This window comes from Watersipora subatra, chromosome 3 (genome assembly GCF_963576615.1).
Source record: "Watersipora subatra chromosome 3, tzWatSuba1.1, whole genome shotgun sequence".
NCBI lineage: Eukaryota > Metazoa > Bryozoa > Gymnolaemata > Cheilostomatida > Watersiporidae > Watersipora > Watersipora subatra.
Genome location: NC_088710.1, coordinates 12,305,175 through 12,325,570, shown reverse-complemented (window position 1 = coordinate 12,325,570; position 20,396 = coordinate 12,305,175). Strand labels below are relative to the sequence as shown.

Below are 20,396 nucleotides of genomic sequence, written 5' to 3'. Positions count from 1 at the left end.
GTTTTCGCGAAAGTGAATTTCGCGAAATTCAATTTCGCGAAATTACACATTATATATATTATATAGTCAACTTTCGCGAAATTGGAATTCACGAAAGTGAATTTCGCGAAATTACACATTATATATTATATAGTCAACTTTCGCGAAATTGAATTTCGCAAAAATTACACATTATATATATTATATAGTCAACTTTCGCGAAATTGAATTTCGCGAAAGTGAATTTCGCGAAATCGAATTTCGCGAAATCTGTTTATATATATCATTAGGTCACAAAATTAATGAACCACGTCAACACTTCTACTTGTTATAAAACCTTCGATAGAATATGCCTTTTCAATTCAGTTCATAACTTCACAATGAGTACCAGAGACAACAGAAAAAGGATATTTCAAGAACGATTACAATGTGCAGATAAATGTGTGAAGCGATGGGGTTACTGCTCTCATGGAATGGAAATAAGCGACCGGAATCGAAAAGCTTGTCGATTTCTCTTACGTGAAAAGTTCTATCAAGATCTCAACGAAAGATTACGGTTTACAGTAAGTACTACAAATTCAATCTAGATGTTATGTAGGAATGTTACAATGTATCTTCTCTTCTGAGTAGTAACTATGTGTTCTAGGCTGATTGTATTCATTGTAATTGCAAACTCCAATATCTTAGCAAAGTGTATGTTATATCCCTACTCAGATTAAAACAGATGAATTTGGTTCTTCTGAGTTAATTGAATGAGATGGTTTGAATGTATATTGTAGTCTGACTGTAATCAATGCTATTGTAGATTCCCATATCTCACCAGCAAAATGGATATATCCCTAAACATAGTCAGAAAAGGATGGAAGAATTTGCTTCTTCAGTAAGTATTACATGTATTTATTTCCTTAGTTCAACTGAATGAACCAATTTGTCTGAATGTTTTAGTTTTACTATAAGTCCTATTTTGTCATAGTCTGTCTGTATGTCCTATTGGGATATTCTTTCAGAAAATACAACTTTTCGAGACTCGTCATCTCAAGGAGTTCAAAGCACCATCTATTTTCTACTATCACAATGTTGGAACAAGTGAATACAAAGATGCTGAAGGCAAGGTGAATGTGGTACCAACTGTAGCATTTTCAACCAAAGTTGATGGAGAGGAAGTTCAAGGAACTTTAACGATGCCTTCGAGATATGCCCTTTCGTTGAAGGTGGAAGTATTAATTGGTGCTGTAAATCTACCATTATTTTCTTCGAAAAGTGGATGATGACAAACAAACTTAATAGGCAATGCTCTCCTTCCACAAAACCTTGAACGAGCTGAGTTGCCTACACAATATCTCGCTAACCGTGAAGATGGATTAGCCCATTGAACAAGTCGTTCAGTAATTCCCAACCTTTGAATAATTTCACAACTAGCTATACCATAAGTACAATCCAAGGGGTTATGTTCTAATTGAATTATATTTCGTAAAAATTCACCGTTAACCGAAAAAAATCCAAAACTAATAAATAGTATTGGAGAAATTTGAATTATATCATCTAGTTTTCTATAAAGACTCTTCATGTCTTCTCAAAAGAATTTTTTCATAATGAATAAATCATTCGACTTTCCCCTTTTTTATTACTCATCTTTAAAGAGTTTTATAACGAAGGGAGATTTAACCGATTCCACGAATAGACACGCCCGAACTCGTCCAACATCAGCGTTCATTCAACCGAAACGACATAACACCGTTCACCCCACCGGTCGCCAACCCAACCCCAACCATTCGACGATCGATCGCTCAACTCGTCGACACCCGAACCCAAAACCCATCGCATCGAAACCCGAAACCATCGCCCTCTTCACGTCATCCTTCCCACAATTCCTCTCGACCAGCACCGCATCCTTCCCACAATTCCTCTCAAACTTCATAACCTTAGCTCCCAACACTCACACACCTACCCCCCCAAACTTTCCATCAGACAACACCATTCTCCGAGGTTCTCGGGCTAAAATGTACCCAAAATCTCACTTTAAGTGCAAACTTGTGTAGATCTGCTCTCTACATACTACTTACGCGTTACATCATTTTGGACAAGTCTGGGCATGTTTTTTGGCCTGAGCGTTTTTACTGCGATCAATTTTTTTTGATTTTAATCTTAAAATACCTTGACAATGAGATTGCCTAACACAACAAACAACATACCAACTGATAGCCAAAAAAATACTTTCTTTTAAAAGTAACTCAAATTTGACGCAACCACATCTTTAGATAGTATTTCTAAGTCATTGATCAATTCTAAAGTATTTTTACTCAAAAAATGCTGCCTTGTATTAATAATTAGTGCAAAATGTCTGCATTGCAATTTTAATGACATGTACTTAACAGACCTGTAGCTGGCGTAACTAACTTAGCTGACATGACTGTAAAGGATTCATTGCTAATATATAATACTGTGGACACTTTTCTACTGATCCCTTGATGTTATGGTTTCATAAAGACCAAAGATTGTCAATGTGACCTTCAAATAGAAGTGGCGTTCAAATAGAAGATCGCGATTTATTTTTCTACCCTTTTTTATAGTGACGGTTAATTAGAGGTGATGCTCAAATAGAGGTGGAGTTCAATTAGAGGTTGCACGGTATTTAGTTCTTTTATGTTTTATTTAAAAAAATGCACTGACTGAACTGGTCTGCTCATCCATTTTGAAATAACAAAAACTTTAGGTAGGATAGGGGTCGCTGACCATTTTCAATAAGGTATTTGAGAAAAACAAGTTTAGTTTGGCAAGGTTTGTTTTTATATCTACTTTTAAATGTAAAGCTTACAGGTTATTGTCTTGCTTTTTTTTCAGAATCACCAAACTGGGTCTTCATTAATTGACACCAATTAGCACTGGGTGCTCTAAGCAACTACTATTATTGTTAGTCTTGTTAATAGCTACTTATCCAGTAGTCATTTCAGTAAAGCGCTTGATGAAGCGACATCTCTAGTCAAATCTTTTGCAAAAACTTTACTAGATTGTGTCAAGTGTTGAATGTGTTCATACTAGTTATCTAATATTAGGCATCAGTTGACAGAATTCCAAATATGTGAAAATCTCAACAGTCATACTACAAAAAAAAATGCAAATAAAATATTTCCGAGTTTAACCCAAAGACCAACTAGGTTTATGCCAGACTAAATCACATCTTTGGTGAAAAGTTCCTTCAATCGCCGAGAACAGATTGTTTTTAAAATGGTAAAGAAACGCTATTCCAGAACAAGAAATCTCGTTGTTCTGAACTACTATGAACAAATTGTTCCAACATTGGGTAATACAGAGGATAGCACTGACTCCTTGGTTGACTTTGGGACTTTTCCATTCAATCTCAGAACAGCTGCAGAAACCATCAGTGCAATAACACCATCTTATTGATAGCAAAAGTCATTAAAGGCCTATCAAAGTTTTACCACTGCTGTAGTCAGTGGTAGTATTGTGGTAAGGTGCACCCAAAACAACAGCAAACAAATTTTGATCAGTGGTCAAAGCTGCTCTGCTAAACTGCCATTTAACAAAATCAACCTGATATTCACAGCCTCGGCTCTGGCCCGCAGTGCAAAGATCAGTGTTTTACCTGTGGCAACATACAAAAGAATGAACATTAAAAGTGATGCTTTCTTGTGAATAGTGTAAAAGAATGGGCGTGTGTAGGCGGTGTGCATCACTAAAAAGAAAGTACATAAGCACAAGGACTCATTTGTAAACAGCATATAGGTTTATTTTCAATCACCATCTCATACCGATATAACACCGCTACTCAAAACTTCAAGCGATGCTAACAATCGCTGACTGCAAACTTGAAAACAGCAAACCATCTAATTAATGAGAAGAGCTGACAACTTTTAAATCTTCAAATCCTTACATCTGACCAACAAGTGCTAATCAAACAAACTTACAAGTCCTCAGAAGTATGCCAAGAGTAACCATTTCTTATAAAACTGTTATTGTTAATTACAACAATTCGGTAGAATAACAAAGCTACAAGATGTTGATAAAAAGCAAACAGCCATATCGACCTGCTCTACCTAACACCCACAACGAGAATAACTCTACAGTATTCCTATGGCTTACTTAAAACTGATATGCAGCTCCAGCATGGTAAGGTTCTCCTGTTTAATCACTTGTCAAGATATCTGCTTTTTGGCAGCCTATTAGTCTTGTTAGAATATCACATAAATGTATTACACACACTTTTAAAGTTATTATATACCCTGAATCTCCTGACGCAGTTATTTTGAAGACTGTCAACCTTTTTACATACTCTAGAAGAGAGTTTGGTATTTTATGATAGCGAGATGGCCACAAATTACATGGGTTACAGAACCTTTGAGATAGCTAGGATCATGGATTAGAGAGATCACAGAGCCTTTGAGATAGCTAAGGTCATGGATTACAGGAATTACAGATCCTTTGAGATAGCTAAGATCTCAGATTAGACAGATTAGAGATTTTAAGATACAACATACTGTATAGTTTGAGAGCTCCTTTTTAAAAGACTGGGTCTGAGGAACCAGATGGAATTTTGAAACCAAATATTTTAGCAACTTGGCAGATGACACAGAGCATGTGCATGTGAGGTTTGGATAAATTGGCCCAAAATTATGCAAACACATCCTGTTTATACAGACTAACAGACAGACGAACAATTGAACACAATGACAAAGAAAAATTTAATCATATAAATAAAAATAAACTTTATTGAAATCAGAGCAATGCTTACGTTATTTTGACTAAATAGGCATATTTTAAAATAGTAACTTAAAACACAAAAACCTGTATTATTGCTTACATCAGGAGTGGGGAACCTGCGGCCCGCAAGTCGCATGCAGCCCACGAGACGTTTTAATGTGGTCCGAGTTCATAAGTTGTAACAGATTAAATATTTCTTGAGATGACCACCTTTCCAGCATTTGGCATTCATATCAACGTCATGCTCATGCAGCCTTGTAATGGCATAACTTTTTATTTGTGACTTAATAAACGTTATAACTAACCTTGCCTTCTTTTCTCGCCTAGCTTCGCGTGCTGGGCCCATGCTGTTTCACTGGATGGGCACACACGGTATGCATGCCCATACACACATACTGACATCACAATCACATGGACATCAGGCTAGTATGACACAATACGCAAACTGCATTTAGTTATTGAGCACGTTACAATATTTTTGAAAATACGATTAAATTTGGATTTTGCAAAATGGCTTCGGCTAAAAAGAGAAAGATAGGTGATGAAGGTAGAATGTTGAAAAAGGATTGGAAAAAGCCTGTCTGTCTTGTTTGTGGCAAACAATGAAAAAGTCAAATATGCAACGCCATTTTGATTCTTGCCACGGTAATCTTAAAAAGTTGACAGGGCAGGCTCGACAGGATAACATTGACGTTCTTAAGAGGGGTTTGAATGCACAGCAAACTGCTTTGAAAAGGTATTGCAAGACCGATAATGATACTATTCAAACGAGTTCTGAAATTAGCAAACTATAATTGCGATAAAGCTGAAACCACACATAAAAGGAGAATTTGTGAAAGAATGTATTGTTGTAGCTGCTAAGTTGATAGCACCAAAGAAAGTCGCTGCTTTTAAAAAAGTAAGTCTATCAAGAAGAACAGTTTCAAGTCGGATTCAGGAAATGGGAGATAATATTGAAAAAGTACTGAAAGATAAAGCTCAAGATTTCAAACTTTTTGCGTTGTCCCTTGATGAGACTACAGATCTAATAACTAGAAATTCCACTGTCATACAGCCCACGACCAAAGTGATATTGGAAAAAAAGAAAGGGTACTGATGGTTGAAAAATGCAATATTAGCAGTCAAATAGGATAACTGCAATGGTAGCTGTAATGTACTGGGTGTGGGTGTTATTATATACAACAAATAGCAATAATGAAAGGAAAAGATTATATGTTTATATCTCTCCTCCTGCAAAAATAGAAATGCAATATCGGCTAATATTAGAAGTAAAATGCACTGATAAAGATTTTTAGAAAATCTGTACTACGTAGCCATTGTTCTGTAGTCATCCAAACCTATATTTAAAGATGTAGTTGCGTCAAAATTTAAGTTGATCTTAAAAGAAAGCATTTTTTTTTCTCTATCAGTTGATATGTTGTTTGTTGTGTTACGCGATCGCATTGCCAAGATATTTGAAGATTAAAACCGAAAAAATCTGATCGCCGTAAAAACGCTCAGGCCACAAAAACGTGCCCAGCCTCGCCAAAAATGATGTCACGCGTTTGGCAACCTGTCTCTATCTCTCGTATTCACATCGGCTATTTGCGATAAAAGTCTAGTCTTACGCGGCTCTATTGGCATATATCTTATTTTGTATTTGCTCATGTTAGCTAGAATAAAATTTTAAATCCTGCTACAGATGCATTATTATGAATGTTTCAAAGGCCTCAAATAACGAAAATTGAAAATTTGTTCTACTCACTTTCTCCAAATGTTGTTTAAACATTTGGGTACCGACTACCAATTCTACCGGTCTACGGTAATTCTGTCAAGTCACTTTATGTAGAACGCGGTCTTTGTATCAGCAGTTTTGCAGCTACCCTATACAGCCTCCCATAAGCCCCGCCCACATTATGTCGCCTATTACATATTGCCTACGTACTAGTTTCTTACTAGTAGCAATGATATACATTGCTGTATATCATTGCTAGTAGTATTCTTACCGAATACTAAATTAATGAAATAAGCAAGCCACCTCTTTGAAAAGAATATAGACAGGGATAGAGTTTTAAGGATGAGAAGTCTGCTGCAAACTGGATTTGAACTCACATTCTTCAGTTCTGCGGACACCCATATACCATATCCGATTCACTACAATATTCTGCAAATCATGTTTTGCATTATCTTTAACAATATTATTTTATTATATAATTTTTACAAGCAAAAATATTTTCATCTCGGCATAAAGCTTTTATTAAAGATATTCATCAAGTCGTGGCCACTCACATAGTATTAGCTGATACAATAAGACAAATTCATCTACTGCAACAAACTCAACAAAACATCATCCAGCACGCATTCAATTCTCGCTTTCTCCTTTATGGCAGTTTCCACACTGACAAAGCTTCTTCGGCTGGTGGGACGACATAAACATTCTGTAATCAGTAAAACAAGTAAATGTAAACAAAGTAGATGCAATAAATATGTCATTCATAGATATGTCATTCTAAAGCGTATCTATTGACAGCTTCCAAATTGGGAGTTGAATAGATTGCGAGTGTAATTTTAAAAACGAATAAACATTTAATAAAGGCGCAAGTACGCCAAGCCAACGATTCGAAGCTTTGGTTCTGGAAATTAAAGATTTGCAATGATCAATCGATTTTACCCACTTCCTACGAGTGAAAATAATTTGTAATCATGACTCTAATTTACCAAAGAAAATTCGAAAAAAATATTATAGCTAGGTAAAACGGCAGATAAGCTATGAAACGATGATTGGAGATAGCAAAGAATTATCATTTTATTAATTAGTACATGTATTTATGACTATAAAAAATATTACATTTACTAAAGTATAGAAGACTCTAAGTTAATTTACCTCCATTCTGTCTTCTTCTGCAGCAAAACGCTGCTGACGCCTGTCAGCTTTGGCCATAGGCTGTCTACTCTAATATTTTACTTAAAAGTTGCTCAGAAAACTCTGAGTAGCGGTCGCTCGAACTTGAAGCCATTTTAAAACTATGTATAACTTAGTAATTGTTGAAACGCGTTGAATCAGAAACAATGAGAATGAATTCTCTATGACGAGAATCTTCGAGACCACAGACAACGTGTTTTACGAGTGATAACATTTATTACGGCCTATATAAAAATTTCGCACGCATGATTGGCTAACGAATCGACCTCATTTTTATCGCTCGTGGTTTCGTTTCAGATAACAAGCTTGTTACGTCACGAAATTGGCACCCGCTGGAACGTGAGCTTTTTAACAGAGGGCCTCATTCAAACGCATATATCTCTGGACAGGGTTGGTCTACAAAGACAAAAATGGCATCAAATTGTAGCTGATGTTTTAGCCTTTTATGGGTCCTAATTTCATTTTTGACGCAACTACATCTTTAATTATTGTAATAATCTCATTACCGCCGTTAGAAAAAATATCATCGTCTTGCCCTTCACTTACACTGCGTTAGATTTTTAGAAAATCTGTACTGCGTAGTCATTGTTCTGTAGTCATCCAAACTTATAATTAATTACTGTAATAATCTCATAAGAACTGCTGAAAAATATCATCGTCATTTGCTTTACTGACACTGCGTTGGACATCAGTTAGAATGCGAAAGTATTCAAATATGTCGGCAAAGGAAACTGAAAATGAAAAAAATTGAAATCGGCAACAATGAAATGATTTCTGTACTCCTATGTTAATTGCCGAAACCTTCAGCAATTCAACAATACTATAGACTGGTGAAAAGTATACGTTTTTTTGTGTGAAACGCGCAAGACTTTATCGTTCTAGGAATCGTTCTTTATCGTTCTTTATCGTGCATCACTAGGAAGAAAGTACATAAGCACAAGGACTCATTTGTAAACAGCATATAGGTTTATTTTCAATCACCATCTCATACCGATATAACACCGCTACTCAAAACTTCAAGCGATGCTAACGATCGCTGACTGCAAACTTGAAAACAGCAAACCATCTAATTAATGAGAAGAGCTGACAACTTTTAAATCTTCAAATCCTTACATCTGACCAACAAGTGCTAATCAAACCATCTTACAAGTCCTCAGAAGTATGTCAAGAGTAACCATTTCTTATAAAACTGATATTATTGGTTACAACAATTTGGTAGAATAACAAAGCTACAAAATGTTGATAGAAGGAAGACAGGCATATCGACCTATTTTATCTAACACCCACAACAAGAATAATTTCTACGCCATTCCTATGGCTTACTTAAAACTGATAGGCAGCTCCAGCGTGGTAAGGTTCTCCTGATTGCTCAATTGTCAAGATATCTGCTTTTTGGCAGCCTATTAGTCTTGTTAGAATATCACATAAATGTATTACACGCACTTTAAAAATTATTACATACCTTGGATCTCCTGAGGCAGTCATTTTGAAGACTGTCAACCTTTTTACATACTCTAGAAGAGAGTTTGGTCTTTTATGATAGCGAGATGGCCTCTGATTACAGGGATTACAGAGCCTTTGAGATAGTTAGGATCATGGATTAGAAAGATTACAGAGCCTTTGAGATAGCTAGGATCATGGATTAGAAAGATTACAGAGCCTTTGAGATAGCTAGGATCATAGATTAGAAAGATTACAGAGCCTTTGAGATAGCTAGGATCATAGATTAGAAAGATTACAGAACCTTTGAGATAGTTAGGATCATGGATTACAGGGAGTACAGAACCTTTGAAATAGCTAGGATCTCAGATTAGATATTTAGAGATTTTAAGATACAACATACTGTATAGTTTGAGAGCTCCTTTTTAAAAGACTGGGTCTCAGGAACCAGATGAAATTTTGAAACCAAATTTTTAGCAACTTGGCAGACAACACAGAGCATGTGCATGTGAGGTTTGGATAAATTGGCCCAAAATTACGCAAAAACATACTGTTTATACAGACTAACAGACAGACAAACAATTGAACACAATGACAAAGAAAAATTTAATAATATAGATAAAATACACTTTATTGAAATCAGAGCAATGCTTACATTATTTTGACTAAATAGGCATATTTTAAAATAGTAACTTACATCACAAAAACCTGTATTATTGCTTACATTAGGGGTAGGGAACCTGCGGCCCGCGGGTCGCATGCAGCCCGCGAGACGTTTTAATGTGGCCCGCGTTCATAAGCTGTAACCGATTAAATATTTTCTTGAGATGACCTTGCCAGCATTTGGCATTCATATCAACATCATGCACATGCAGCTTTCTAATGTCATAATTTTCTATTTGTGACCTAACAAACGTTATAACTAACCTTGCCTTCTTTTCTCTCTTAGCTTCGCTTGCTGGGCCAATGCTGTCTCACTGTCTGGGCACACACGGCATTCATGCCCATACACACATACTGACATCACAATCGCATGGGCTTCAGGCTAGTACGACACAATACGCAAACTGCATTTAGTTATTGAGCACGTCACAATATTTTTGAAAATGCGATTAACTTTGAAATTTGCAAAATGGCTTCGGCTCAAAAGAGAAAGATAGGTGATGAAGCTAAAATGTTCAACAAGGGTTGGAAAAACTCTTATTTCTTTGTCGAAATTATTGGAAGGCCTGTCTGTCTTGTTTGTGGCAAACAATGAAAAAGTCAAATCCTGCAGCGCCATTTTGATTCCGGCCACGGTAATCTTAAAAAGTTGACAGGGCAGGCTCGACAGGATAAGATTGACATTCTTAAGAGGAATTTGAATGCACAGCAAACTGCTTTGAAAAGGTATTGCAAGACCGATAATGATATCATTCAGACAAGTTCTGAAATTAGCAAACTAATTGCGAAAAAGCGGAAACCCCACATAAAAGGAGAATTCGGGAAATAATGTAGCTGCTAAGTTGATAGCACCAGAGAAAGTCGCTGCTTTTGAGAAAGTAAGTATATCGAGAACAGTTTCAAGTCGGATTCAGGAAATGGGAGATAACAATTATTGAAAATGTACTGAAAGATAAAGCTCAAGATTTTGAACTTATGCATTGGCCCTCAATGAGAATACAGATATAACAAATACAGTCCAGCTAGCGTTCTTCATTCAAGGAGTAACTTCCGACATTAAAATGCAAGAATGTTTGTTGTCATTTGAATTCTTGCATGGAAATACACATGGCGAGGACTTGTTTGAGAAACTTCTCTTGGCAATAGGAAAATTCTATTTTTCGTTTGAAAAATTAAATGGAATTGCTACGGATGGTGCTCCAGCTATGGTTGGTTCAAAAATGGATTGACAGCATTTCTTAAAAACGAGTTGACTGGTTGCGGTCCTGCTGCAGATGTCTTAGTTGTATGCCATTGCATCATCCACCAACAAAACTTGAGTGCAAAGTCGCTTCAACTGCATAAGTCATGACATGATGTTACGCAGCGTAACGTCATGTCAACAGTAATAAAGTGCTTCAACTTTATCAAAAGCAGAGGTCTAAACAACCGCCTATTTCAAAAATTAATGGAGGACTTGAATGTGGATTTCCACAATCTTATTTATAATTGCCAAGTTCGATGGATGAGTCGTAGTAAATTGTTTACACGATTTTATTTGCTACGAACTTAAATTGGCCAATTCATGGATATACAAGGAAATCCTGTCGTTGAACTGAGTGATAATCAGTGTTTATGTGATCTCGCATTAATGGTTGATATCAGGAAACATTTGTCAGAACTCAATATAAAGTTGAAGGGACCTAACCAGCTGTCCATGTTTGCAACAGTGAAATCATTTGAAACAACATTATGGCTGTGGAAAGTACAACTTGAAAATAATAACACCACACACTTTCTATCCTTACAAAAACAAAAACCATCTACTGCAATGAAATATGCGCTTGAGTGTGTGACGATTCCTGAGACATTTGGCGAAAGATTCAGGACATAAAAAACAAGCAAATGGAGTTGGATATTTTTGCCACTCCGTTCCATGTAGTTGCAGATGATGCTTTTAGTAACTTTCAACACGAAACAATTGAGCTTCAGACTAATGATACCTCGAAAAGTATGTATCTTAGCACTCCACTGGTTGAGTTTTATCGACGCTAATTAACTACTGATTGTTTTCCCATCCTACAGAAACATGCTCTTAAAGATGCGTCTCTCCTTGGAAGCACCTACTGTTGCAAACAATTTTTTTCTAAACTGAATCTCGCAAAGAATCGGTTTTGCTCCCGAATGATGAAAACCTTGGACAGTGATTACGAATTGCAGAACCTTCGACTTCAGCGGATATCGCACGCCTCACAAAAAAGAGGAACTTTCAGCCATCTCACTGCGAGCTACAATAAAAATCACTTTTGTATTTTGAGTGTTTTTGTGCGTAATTTGAAAGTCAGGTTTATGTTGCTGCCTACCATTAATGTAATGCAATTCATGCGGCCCGCAGTATCAAGTAGGTTCCCCACCCTTGGCTTATAAGCTTAAAATTGCACAAAATGAACATGCATTTAGTGAGTTACTGTAAGGTTTTTTTTTAATTTCACAATAATCCGTTAGAGTGCAGAAAAAATACACACAACTGACATAAGCTTTTTTGAAGTCAGAATAAAAACTTTAGTCCAATTAGCAAAATAAAATATTGAAAAGACGAACACTGTAAGATACTCTAGCAGAAATACAAATGCTGTTTGCATGTATTGATATAGCTCAATAAATTATTGGAGTCTGATGTACATCAATTTTGTATAATACAATTACGAATTACAGGAGAGGTTGTAGTATGCGCAATAAACTGCTGGTCTGGAGGCATCAATACACTGCTTGCTGTTGAAGTCTTTACTGAAAGTTTTCCAAGTTTTATTTGGCCTCTTGTGAAGCAGCTCACAAAAGTATTCTCTATAATCTAAAAGCCAAGAATAGATTGTTTTTCATAAAAGATTTTCATAAAAGTTAAAATTTTAGCAACAATTTTTGTAACAACAGTTTAGCAACAGCTAAAACTGCTAGTTTTAGAAAAAGAATCAATTTTAGCTGTTAGAAAAATTTACTCTTATTGAAGTTGCATGTTTTTATGAACACCAAATTAATCCATTTCAAAGTTTTTTTCACAAGTCAGGGGAGAAATCTTTATACAAGTGTATGCTGTATTTAGATGAAGTTTTTCTACAGCTCAAACTACCTACCAATGAATCCTTTAAATAATAACATATAATGTTATGCTTTTCCTTTTAAATTTGATTAGTTTTTGTTACAGTGGGTGGTTATTTATTGGTTTTAATTTTGATTTCAATTATATTCGAAATAATATATTTAGTAACCTTTTTATATTGTTGTAATGATACTTTATATTGTATGCAACATAAAGTATCATTATAACGTAAACTTATAAAATGTCAAATGAAAAAGACATTATATAAAACTTGGTAAAAAATTAGTAAAAAAACAATAAATTCAAAAGAGGGTTCATAACCTCCGTTTACCGTCGAACAAAAAAAATATTTCACAGTGTATTTGATTATTCAGAGGCGCAGAGATAAAGGTAGGAATGAGAGTGTATGATGCAACTTATTTCAGTTTATTAAACTATTAAACTTTATTAAACTAGCAAAAGTCTAAACAAACTTTAAATATATAATGTTTATATGATTTTTAATGTTTTTTAATCTTTTTATTGAACTTTTTAAATTGGTTTGTGGAGATGCAATGCTTGAATAATTTTTGAAAATTGTGCAACAGAAATCATTTTATTGGTGGGGTTCAGCATTTGCTCAGAATTTGTTGAAAACATATTTGGAGGTGATTGTGAGTTAAGGTTTGATTGTAAAGGAGGTACACAAGTTAACTTTAAAAACTGTTCACTTAAAGCCACCAGAACTAATCCTTATAAGTTTAGTTTACTACCAGAAAATTTCTTTCAGGTTTAGTTGATTTATGTACTGGTACAACTCTATTATCACCAACTTTTGTAGAACCAAGGTTAAATATGTAGTTTTACAAGCCACTGCTTTAGGAGTCAAATACTTGGCAATAAGTATTGTCTGTAGCTATAGGCAGACCTCGGGTGCTTGGGAATTCATTCTTTATGATGCGATATATGAGCTTTCTATAATTTAAAACAATTTTTAAGGATAACTATTTTAGCTAAAGAAGCCACCCATCCAAGGGCAAAATACATGTCACTCACAAACGGCAAAAGTGCGCTCGTTAACGATAGAATTAGCCAATGAGACGTGAACAATGCGGAAGAGCTTCAAAAAAGACCAATACAATGGACCTAATGCTGACACCATTTCACACTCATCTGCATAGTCAAACATCAGCATAGGAAGCTAACCAGGTTCGATAATTGCTTTGTGTGAAAAAATTTTTATGTAGGAACATGTTGCATTTTTTTTAGTTTGTCGTAAACACAAAAGAACTACACATAAAAGCCTAAATTAAGTACATGTACATACAATATGTGTATATAATTTTAATCAATAAAGCAATAAAGAGTAACATTTGCTTATTCTATTGTTACTTTACCTTAGATAGAGTATGGATGGAAGTGTTGATTCAGTTATGATGCGTTAAAGTTAGAGATGTGATGAGTTAGAGTGAGTGATAAAAATATAAGGTATAACTTACTTTAACTTACATCACATAGCTAAAATAAACTTCATTTACTGAGATTTTTAATTTTGTGCTTTAATATTATTTCTGACAGCTATTTTTACATTAAAATCCCTCGAATTTTTTCATTTTATACGTCAATAAACCCAGCTTTAAATTATCAGCAGTTGAAAAAATGATGAATATTTATCAACCTAATCTGTCTTACCGCCATGATATACGAAGTTTCTGTCGTCATGTTGAATGCGCCTCGTTATCAACTGAAATTCGTTCCTCCACTGATTATAATAGTGAAAAGCAGTGTCACTTGTCGACACCAGTTGCAGGTGCTTAGCGAGGGCAGCAGGAGAGGTGAAGTTTTTAACATGAAGAAAACTGTTAGGTGGGGTGACTGCTTCATATTCTTCAATCGAAGTACCACCTAGTGCTATTGGAATTGTAGTGTTGTTTGATTCTAGAACTTTCCATACCTTTTCGGATACATAGTCTTTACATAATGAATTTTCAAACGAAAGGTAAAACATATAGTCATCCATTTTTGGTTCTCTCTTTTTGGAACTTTGTACTAAATTACCAAATCGGCGGGCACATCTTTTAGACTTTGATGAAAATATATCTATTGTTACATAACGAGACAACTCCAAAATATACTCTTCTCTTGCACTAGATATTCCTTTGGATCTGTGCGGTAATGAACAGTGTGACACAAACCAGAGAATACGCACCGGGCGCATGTTTGGCTTTGGAGTGAAGAACATAGTTCCGTTTACCTGAAGTCGTTTTATTTGAGCACGAAATATGTGCAGGCTCCCTTCGTTATCTCTGGCAAATGTGGCACTGTAGTTAAAAAGTCCATTCCACCGAGACGGATGTTTAATGGTAAGTTTTGTTTGAGGCTCTTTTGAAAAAAAAGCCCAAAGCTGGTTTGGTCGTCTAGGAGGAGGAGACTTATATCGGTTTACGTCAATTTCGCTGAATAGAACCATGTCTGCATCTGAAATATCTTTAGTACCCTTATCGAACCTACATGTGTGCCCACCCGAATTAATGATTCTAGATGTGTAAGGTGTATTGTGGCGATGCGTGTAAATCATAAGTGGTATTCTTTCATAGGTGTCCATAGGTTTCATCAGAGAACCATTTTCTTTTTTTCCTGCACAACATATAACAGAAGAAATATTACAACCACTCCAAATGCCCAAAATAAAGATGGTTGCGTATGAACCATCAGCAACATTTAGAAAGACTATGAAAATGATAAAACCTCAGGATGATAGTAATGCGTTCTTCACTTCAGTATACAGTGCTATGTACATATTATGATGCAAAAATCTATTATATAAGTATATGTGTATGTTACACTCGTTTTGGTTTGGCGGATCTGTACAAGTACTCTCCAAGATTTTAGTTAGTCATATCTTTTAGTGTTGTAATTGGGCTTCCTATTTGTTAATTAATTTTCATTAGGGTTATGTCATAACCCAGTTTCAGCTGATATTGGCCAGCATCTGCCATTTTTATGATATGTAAGGAGGCCTCAACTTTAGAGGAAAACAAGATCGGCATTAGATCGGTCAGAGATTGAGATCTGATATATATATATATAACTGTACTTCATAGTTTGAAGACTATTTTATTAATAATAAATGAACTTGTGCAATAACACAGCTGAATAGAAGAAGTCCAGCAGCATCATCTTCAATATAGATATGAACAAGCACCATTTCCCTTTCACTATAATACTAATCTTTTGAAAATATGCTTTCACAAAAAATGTTGAAACTTCAATGCCCACTGAAATGAATATGCATTAAAATTGTTTTAAATTGACAAGTTTGAGATATTGGTTAAAAATCAGCTACCGAAAACCCGAATGTTTTTTGCAAATTTAAATTGTAAGTGTGTTTTAGCTAGAATTAATTCAATTACAAATAAGGATGTCCGTTAAAGAGAAAATCATTATAGAACCAAATATTTCTATTGTAAATTGCTAAAAAACACATTTTATAATTCCTTACGCTGGTTAGATTTATCAAATCTCATAGGGCTTTAGTAAATAATTTCTGATTTAAACCCAGTTTTAAGGTTCGTTTAAACTAAACTACTGTAAAAATCAATTTCATAAAAACTAAGAGAAAATTTAGAGTTTACGGTAATACATTTTCAATACAGTAAGGTGTAGACAAATCGAGTATTATTGATTATGATCAGCTTTCTGTTGACTGCTTTAGAAGGTCATGTAGAGTTCAGCCTTATATTTGATATCAAAACTGTCATTTGCTGGAAAAAATAAAATTGTTTGTAAAATTGTTGTAAAATACACTGGGTCATTTATTACTGTGCCCAAAAATATCAATAAATAATTCAAGTTTTTAGAAGTAAAATTAAAACAGCGACCTTCTTTAAAACTGTAAAAGTATATAAAAACTGAATGCTTTGTAGAAATTAAAGTAAAAAATGAAAATTCATAAAAAACTGCCTTGTCTTACTTAACCTTCCGGCACTAAAGGGGTGTGAAGGCTTGTTGATCCTTAATTGCAGTAATTTAGTATAGATTTACAACTGAGGCACATGTTACTCTAACTTACACGGGGATATACAACTGAGACACAAATTACTCTAACTTACACAAGGATATATAACTGAAGCACAACTTATTCTAACTTACATGAGGATATACAACTGAAGCACAACTTACTCTAACTTACATGAAGATATACAACTGAAACACAACTTACTTTAACTTACATGAGGATATTCAACTGAGGTACAACTTACTCTAACTTACATGAGGATATACAACTGAGGCACAACTTACTCTAACTTACATGAAGATATACAACTGAGTCACAACTTACTCTAACTTACATGAGGATATACAACTGAGTCACAACTTACTCTAACTTACATGAAGATATACAACTGAGACACAACTTACTCTAACTTACATGAGGATATATAACTGAAGCACAACTTACTCTAACTTAGATGAGGATATACAACTGAAACACAACTTACTCTAACTTACATGAGGATATACAATTGAGGATATACTACAGCTTTTCATACTATGTTACTACAAAATGCTTCTGGTCTAGAACTTTTTAGACCTATGCTTCACCTCACAGATCAGAGTGAAGATAATATTCAATGGTGTTTTATATAAACAACATATATCAATTTCAAATCTTTTTGTTCAAATATCTTTAGTATTTGAAAAACAAAAATATTTTAATAAACTGTAAACCTAAAATTCAGCACTTTAGTCGCATCAGCAAATGAATTGCGCAGTCAAAGGTACTGTTGTCGGTTGCTGACTAACCACAACATTTTAAACTACTGTTTAATTTCTTGGATGTCAGCTGAAAAGTATCTGGCAACCAACAAAAGAATTTTCCTACTTTGTAAACAAACCTGTAATCAGACTTGCATACGCTGTTTACTCAATCAATAAATTGTAAGAACAATGTTATATACAAACTGGCCACCTGGATGCAATAAGCCCTATGTGCCTTATAATCCCCGATAGCTGAAACTTGAAGCCGAAAACTTGAAAGCTGAAAGCTTGTCCTTACTTTCAGTATACTAGTGGCTGACTCGCTGCTAGTTCATGATACTTGTACATGTGTCACAACTGCTTCACATATGTGCATGGATTCATCTTAAAGAACTTTCTCAGATTATACAGAATAAAGCAATATTTAGTGAGTAAAACGTTTTCGTGTGAAAAAAAGTACATATAAAATCTCCCCAAACTTCATCTGGTAGAAAAACATTTACGGCTTGCCATTTTTGATTTCCAAGTAAACAATTCCTAAATGCTTCCTGTGACAGGCTTCTTTTATTGTTGTAAAACTTTGAGTTGTAGATTTGTAAGTACTAAAATAAGAAACATTGAGATCAATTTATACCGCTTTAATCAAATTATATGAACACTTCCAACTTGTTTTGCAATGTTGTACAATTGTTCATAATAACACTGATTTGGACACTAAATTTGGATAAACCCGTAAGTACAAAGTAGCGATGAGCCACTGTCTCTTTCTCTTCAGCTGTGTGGCTCGCTATTATTTACACCGGGTTATCAAATGCTTTCAATTTGTTCAGATTTTTATATTGTTTTTGTACACTACCATATGGTTCTTGTATACTACCATATTGTTCTTGTACACTGCTATATTGTTCTTGTACACTACTATATTGTTCTTATACACTGCTATATTGTTCTTGTACTCTGCTATATTGTTCTTGTACACTGCTATACTGTTCTTGTACACTGCTATACTGTTCTTGTATACTGCTATATTGCTCTTGTACACTGCTATATTGTTCTTGTACACTGCTATATTGTTCTTGTACACTGCTATATTGTTCTTGTACACAGCTATATTGTTCTTGTACACAGCTATATTGTTCTTATACACTGTTATATTGTTCTTGTACGCTGTTATATTGTTCTTGTACACTGTTATATTGTTCTTGTACACTGCTATATTGTTCTTATACACTACTATATTGTTCTTATACACTGCTATATTGTTCTTGTACACTGCTATATTGTTCTTGTACACTGCTATATTGTTCTTGTACACTGCTATATTGTTCTTGTACACAGCTATATTGTTCTTGTACACTGCTATATTGTTCTTGTACACAGCTATATTGTTCTTATACACTGTTATATTGTTCTTGTACACTGTTATATTGTTCTTGTACACTGCTATATTGTTCTTGTACACTACTATATTGTTCTTGTACACTACTATATTGTTCTTGTACACTGCTATATTGTTCTTGTACACTGCTATATTGTTCTTGTACACTGCTATATTGTTCTTGTACACTACTATATTGTTCTTATACACTGCTATATTGTTCTTGTACACTGCTATATTGCTCTTGTACACTGCTATATTGTTCTTGTACACTGCTATATTGTTCTTGTACACAGCTATATTGTTCTTATACACTGTTATATTGTTCTTATACACTGTTATATTGTTCTTGTACACTGTTATATTGTTCTTGTACACTGCTATATTGTTCTTGTACACTACTATATTGTTCTTATACACTGCTATATTGTTCTTGTACACTGCTATATTGTTCTTGTACACTGCTATATTGTTCTTGTACACTGCTATATTGTTCTTGTACACAGCTATATTGTTCTTATACACTGTTATATTGTTCTTGTACACTGCTATATTGTTCTTGTACACTGCTATATTGTTCTTGTACACTGCTATATTGTTCTTGTACACTGCTATATTGTTCTTGTACACTGCTATATTGTTCTTGTACACTGCTATATTGTTCTTGTACACTGCTATATTGTTCTTGTACACAGCTATATTGTTTTTATACACTGTTATATTGTTCTTGTACACTGCTATATTGTTCTTGTACACTGCTATATTGTTCTTGTACACTGCTATATTGTTCTTGTACACTGCTATATTGTTCTTGTACACTGCTATATTGTTCTTGTACACAGCTATATTGTTCTTATACACTGTTATATTGTTCTTGTACACTGCTATATTGTTCTTGTACACTACTATATTGTTCTTGTACACTACTATATTGTTCTTATACACTTCTATATTGTTTTTGTACACTGCTGAATTTTTCTTGTACACTTCTATATTTTTCTTGTACACTGCTATATTGTTCTTGTACACTGCTATACTGTTTTTGTACACAGCTTGCCTATCATGCTTCTTTGTGTAACGCCTCCACTAGCATATATTATCACAAAGATGCATTGCTGTCTTACTAATTAAAAACCATCAAAGGAAAAGCAAAGTCACACTATAGTACACTTTTATAATAAAAACTACTGAGTTTAGTGGTCTGGGTGTGACAGCTCCTCCAACATAATTTTTTGTTGCAGAATGCACTTATTCAAGCACAGATATAACTTGCAATAATCAACAAGTTAAACCAATCAGTACAGATAATATTTTATATGGAAGAAAGCTTAGCTTTGTTAAGTAAGTCTACTTGTAAGGGTGGAAGGCATTCAGCCCTTCAAAACAGACAACAACGATAAATCTGATGCAAAAAGTGAGAGAGTTCAGGTATTCTACATTATATCATACCAACATACATTTTTACAAGTGGAGCAAATAATATCATTAATAAAAATTTT

The 20,396-nt window shown here is 34.5% G+C and overlaps 1 long non-coding RNA gene across 1 annotated transcript; it reads left to right on the top strand.

Moving 5' to 3' along the window:
• The first annotated feature begins 350 nt into the window (after positions 1-350).
• Positions 351-1,128, top strand: LOC137392119 (uncharacterized). The gene is made up of 3 exons (XR_010978214.1): positions 351-542; positions 785-859; positions 987-1,128. It is a non-coding gene; the product is annotated as an uncharacterized lncRNA (long non-coding RNA).
• Positions 1,129-20,396: the final 19,268 nt, after the last annotated feature.